Source organism: Cupressus sempervirens, chromosome 7 (assembly GCF_028749045.1).
Source record: "Cupressus sempervirens isolate cs-2001-9-10 chromosome 7, ASM2874904v1, whole genome shotgun sequence".
In the NCBI taxonomy this organism is placed as follows: Eukaryota; Viridiplantae; Streptophyta; class Pinopsida; order Cupressales; family Cupressaceae; genus Cupressus; species Cupressus sempervirens.
In genome coordinates, this window is record NC_143124.1 from 246,671,473 (window position 1) to 246,677,526 (window position 6,054).

Here is a 6,054-nt window from a genome sequence, read left to right on the forward strand (position 1 = left end):
CTTGCCAGCTTTGTTCCAAGAGGCTATTTGGTACTTCTCTACCCTCTTCTCTGAGGACTCTCCTCCTACTAATAATGAAGAAAATCTTATTTTTTCTTGTATTCCTTCTCTTATCACTCAGGAAATGAATGATTATCTCATGCATCCTATTTCTTTGGAAGAGCTGGAGGAGGTGGTCTTTGGCATGCCTAAGGGGAAGGCTCCTAGTCCTGATGGCTTTCCAGTTGAATTCTTTCAAGAATTTTGGGACATCATTAATCATGATTTGTTGGAGGTGGTTAAAGAATCCTATGCTAGCAAGCAGATGCTTCGCGCTTTGAACTCTACATTCTTGACTCTTATTCCTAAGAGAGAGGGTGCTAATCAATTGGAGTTTTTTAGACCAATTGCCTTATGTAATGTGGTTTACAAAGTTATTACTAAGTTGATTGCTGAGAGATTGAAAAGGTGGCTTCCCATTATTATCTCAGAAGAACAAGGTGGTTTTTTTGCTGGCAGACAAATTTTGGATGAGGTGGCTATTGCTACTGAGGCTATTCACTCTATGGCTACTTCAAGGGAGAGAGCTATGTTTGTTATGCTGGATATGGCTAAGGCCTATGATAGAGTTAAATGGAGCTTCCTAAGGAGTATTCTTCTTTCTTTTGGATTTAGCTCTGACTGGGTTAGTTGGATTATGAGTTGTGTTACTTCTGCCTCTTTTTCTATTCTTATTAATGGTCAACCTTCTCAACTATTTGGTGCTTCTAGAGGCCTCTGCCAGGGTGACCCTCTCTCCCCATATCTATTCATCATCATGGCTGAAGGCTTGGGCAAATTCATTAAGCATCAGGTGTCCTAGAATTTTTTCAAGGCTGGCGGTGGGGTAATGGCTTACCTTCTCTTTCCCATCTTCAATTTGTTGATGATTCTGCTCTTGTTGGTCTTGCTAGGATCAAGGAAGCTGAAGCCTTTCGACATGCTTTGGACATTTATTTGGCAGCTTCAGGCCAGAAAGTTAATGAGTAAAAATCTTTCATTTACTTTTTTAACACTCCTGATTCTATTCAGCACAGGATTGTTGGTATCCTACGGTTTCAGATAGGATCACTTCCTTTGACTTATCTTGGCATCCCTATTGCTGTTTCTAGGTAGCCACGTCTCTTTTGGCAAAATTTGATTACCAAGCTTTAGGATAAGGTAAATCATTAGACTCATAGATGGCTTTCTACTGTTGCCCGGGTTACTCTTCTTCAAGTTGTTATCCAAGCTCTTCCTACTTATCGAAGCATGGTTCATGCTGCACCTATTTACTTTCTCAAGGAGTTTGATGCTCTTTCTCGACAATTCCTTTGGAGTGGTAATTTGCGTAGTACTAAATGGAGCTTGGTTATTTGGGCAACTATTTTTAGGCCTAAAAAGGAGGGTGGTCTTGGTCTTTGATCTGCTCTATTGAGTAGTCAAGCTTTGGCTGCTAAACTTTATTGGCGATGGTGCTCTGGACAACATCAACTTTGGGCTCGTATTATCACTCATAAATATTTTCATGGTGCTGATCCTTGCTCCATTTTTGCACTTCCTCTTGAAGGTCATGGCTCAATGGTTTGGCATACTTTGAAGATAGGTGCGATGTTGGTAAAGAGGGGTCTATTTTGGATATGTAAAGGAGGTTCTCAGGCTTGGTTTTGGTCTGATGCTTGGGATGGATTCCCTTCCATTTTATCCATATACCCTCATCTTTAGCCTCTTTGTGACTCTTTTCTTGCTGCTGAATGGGATAAAGTGGCTCATTACAAGACTCCTTATCAATTGGGACCTGTTGTTGGTTACAGATGGAAGCATTCTTCTGATTGGCCTCTTGGAGGTACAAATATGGATCGTCAGGAGCTTTCTCAAATTTTGGCATCTAGAGAGTGTTCTTCTTTGCTTGGTCCAGATGTTTTGGCTTGGGGCAGTACCTTGTCTAGTAAATATCATGTCTCTACTAGGTATCAGGAGATAACTAGACAATTATTTGGGGATGCTGAGGTCCCTTGGTGGAAGCAAGTTTGGAATAAATTTTCTTGGTCCAAGTGAAATTTTTTCATGTGGCTAGTGGCTCACAACCGTTTTCTTACCTGGGATAATCTTTGTAAATGTGGATTTCAGGGCCCCTCTTATTGTGTTTTGTGTGGTAATCGAGAGGAGTCTATCTCCCATCTGTTCTTCCATTGCTCCTATTCTACTCAGATATGGCACCTTTGGTGGAGCACTTGGGGTTGCTCTTGTCAGCATGCTTCCTCTTTGCCTGAGTTCTGGGCCCGCTTGGGTACTGCTCCCTCCAAGTCTTCTTTTCTCCATGCTGCTTGGATTGCTGGCCCATCTTTCATGCTTTGACATATCTGGTTGGACAGGAATCATCGCATATTCCAAGATGTTTGGCTTGGTGTTTTGCATCTTTGGTGGAAAATATCACATTCTCTTCAGGAAACTATTCTTGTGAAGTGTGAGCTTGATGGGGGTATGGATCCGGTTGATCTTGCTATCTATAATCACCTCAATTTTCATCTGTAGGTTGGGGATGTAGCTCATAGGTTTCCTTCTATGTCCAGAAAGCTTCACCATTAGAGGAAGGGTCGGGTTAACCGGGATGGGCACTAGACTCCTCCTCCCTGTGGAGTTCTGAAAATTAACACTGATGGTTCTTCCCGTGGGAATCTTGGTTTAGGTGGTATTGGCGGAGTGGCTCGTTGTAGTTCTAGGGATGTTAAATTTTTCTTCTCAGTTCATAAGGGTGATTATACTAAAAATCTCATGGAAGCTCAGACTATTTTATATGCTATGGAACAATTTTGCTTGCGAGGATGGAGTAAGATTATCTGAGTCTGATTCCCAGGTGGTGGTGAACATGCTTTCTTCGCAAGAGCTTGAGGATGTTAGTTGGCAGCTGGCCACTATTTTTAAGCAGATTCTTTTTTTCTCTTCCTCTTTTCAGTTCATTAGGTTCACGTATATTCCTCATGAATGGAATAGAATTGTTGATTGTTTAGCCAAATGGGCATCTAGTCATGATCTGGGTTGGAATATTAGGGATAGGAGGAAAATGTCCTTTGAGATGGTGCAAGAATTTGATGATCTTGTTGCTCAGGATCGAGCTCCTTGTTGAGCTCTCCTTGTTGTATTCCTTTCTGTCTTAATAAATTTTTACCCCTCTTTAAATCTAATAAGTTAAGGACAACAAAAATCAGAATCAAGTTGTAATTATTACTTTTATTTCCAATAAATATTTAGTAATATTTCGTAGAAATTCAAGATAACTAAATAGAGAATCTTAGTGTTTATTATAGTATCTTTTATTTATTAGTATCATGAATTCAAAATAATATAAAGTGAAATAAAGTAATTTGAAAAAAAAAAATGAAACTATTGACTACATTATCTTTTATTTTTTCTTATAAATTGATATAAAAAAAAATTTAAACATTTAATTATTCAAAAAAATATTATATTTTTAAAATGTTATGAACCAAATCTAGATAACTCACTCATGACTTTATTTTTATCTATTACCTTATTTAAAATATTATTTTAAATCTTTATGTCATTAACCAATTTCTATTTGAAATATAAAACATTCCACTTCACAAAATTCTAAACTTCAGTTTTGAAAGATAATACAACTCCCCTATAGTCCAAACTCTGTCTCCCTTTTTATAAAATTTCTTACTTAGTCTAAAAACCTGGAGATGATATTTAAGTCTTTATATTTTTAACTCAATTTATATATAAAATTTCTTAGGAAATAAATAAATGCTATCACTAACTAATCCACGTAGAAAATGCCTCAAAAATATTGTTGCAAGTATTTGATTAAAACCTTAAAATTTCTCTTAATATCATATTAAAGCCGAATGTAATGAAGTCCTATATTCTGAAACCCTTAAAATAATATCCAAGATCGTATAGAACATTCGCGCATACAATATTTCCAAAACAAATGGTTCATATCAATTTGAAAGAAAAATCATTAGATTTTTTGGATAGAATATAGATATTTTCATAAATCTATTATATAAGTACATTTCTCTTTTAAAAGAAATTTTCAAATTATACCATATTCAAAATTATCCAAAGAAACACATGGACAGGACGTATATTTATTTATTCACTCCAACCCTCAGGAAAAAGAAAAATCAGTAGCCCTTCTAGCAAACTTGTACTATCATTAAATAAAGAGTTTAAAAAATAGATATCCATAATAAAAAGAAAAAAACTAAAGAGAAACCTTGAAAAATCAGATGCTTTCTTTGTGTTTAAAAAAATCTAATAACTATTAGAAATTAAATAAAATTTTGATAATTCTAATACAATTAGAAATTCAATTCAATTTCGATTATGCAATGGAACCTATCAATTTAAAAACAAATCAAATTACATACATAATTTCTAAAAATAAAATGATTTTAAATTTTACTTTATTAAATGGACAGTTTTTTTCTCTATACACGAATTGTCATGATCTCTCATACAGCTAGCTATCATTGAAGAATGGGGAAATATATGTAAAACCTCAAGTAAACTAAAACTTTTATATAAAAGAAACATGTACCTTTTATTTTATTTAAAAAACTAAATGTCTAATCGCAACTATTTCTCCTTGACCAATTCCCCTCGGAGATTCAATCCCTGGACATCAATCAATTTAAATGTAGATAATATGAACTTTATGCCAATGTTTATGCCAGCATCAAAATAGAAATTTTTTGATTTTAGTAATTAAATTTAAGACTATATCACAACTATTTCTCCTTGACCAATTCCCCCTAAAGATTCAATCCCTAGATATCAATCAATTTACATGTAGATAATGTGAATTTTGCACCAATGTTTATGCAGGCATCAAAACAGCAATTTGTTATTTTTAATAATTAAATTTAAAATTGTAACGCAACTATTTCTCCTTGACCAATTTCCCCCAAAGATTCTATCCCTAGACATCAACCAATTTATGTGTAGATAACGTGAACTTTGCAACTTTGCGCCAATGTCTGTGCCACATCAAAATAATAATTTGTTGGTTTTAATAATTAAATTAAAAATTAATTTTAAACTATATGTTAAATTTAAATTTAACTAAAAAAATACCATTTTGATGCTAGCATAAACATCTACATAGAAAAATGAGCATAGGTTAAGGGAAAGATTTGGGAATCTAATACACGTGAAATATAATTGGTTAGTTCATACTATAGTAGCCTCCTATTTCCATGGGTTGTAAATGATTTCAAGATTTAGTGGACAATGCCAATACTTATTGTAAGTTTTTTCTTTATTTTTATTAATATTTTATTTGCAAAAACTTTTATTGAATGATAAAGAGGAGATATTTTCCATCAACTAATATTTGTTGTAGAGGTAGGAACACACATAAAATAGTCTACTATAAGGTCAAGAATTTAAGAACAATAAAACAAATATGTCAATAAGGTTATAGATAAAATAAACAAATCAAAATATTGAAAAAATGTTAGAATCAATAGTGTAGATGTCTTTGAGTCAAATTGTTGTATAATACATTGAATTTAATCTACCAATCTATTGTAGTGGATTTAAATATATTATTATCATCTAATTTTGGATATGTAAAGGAGGTTCTCAGGCTTTGTTTTGGTCTGATGCTTGGGATGGATTCCCTTCCATTTTATCCATATACCCTCATCTTTAGCCTCTTTGTGACTCTTTTCTTGCCGCTGGATGGGATAAAGTGGCTCATTACAAGACTCCTTATCAATTGGGACCTGTTGTTGGTTACAGATGGAAGCATTCTTCTGATTGGCCTCCTGGAGGTACAGATATGGATCTTCAGGAGCTTTCTCAAATTTTGGCCTCTAGAGAGTGTTCTTCTTTGCTTGGTCCAGATGTTTTGGCTTGGGGCGATACCTTGTCTAGTAAATATCATGTCTCTGCTAGGTATCAGGAGATAACTAGACAATTATTTGGGGATGCTGAGGTCCCTTGGTGGAAGCAAGTTTGGAATAAAGTTTCTTGGTCCAAGTGCAATTTTTTCATGTGGCTAGTGGCTCACAACCGTTGTCT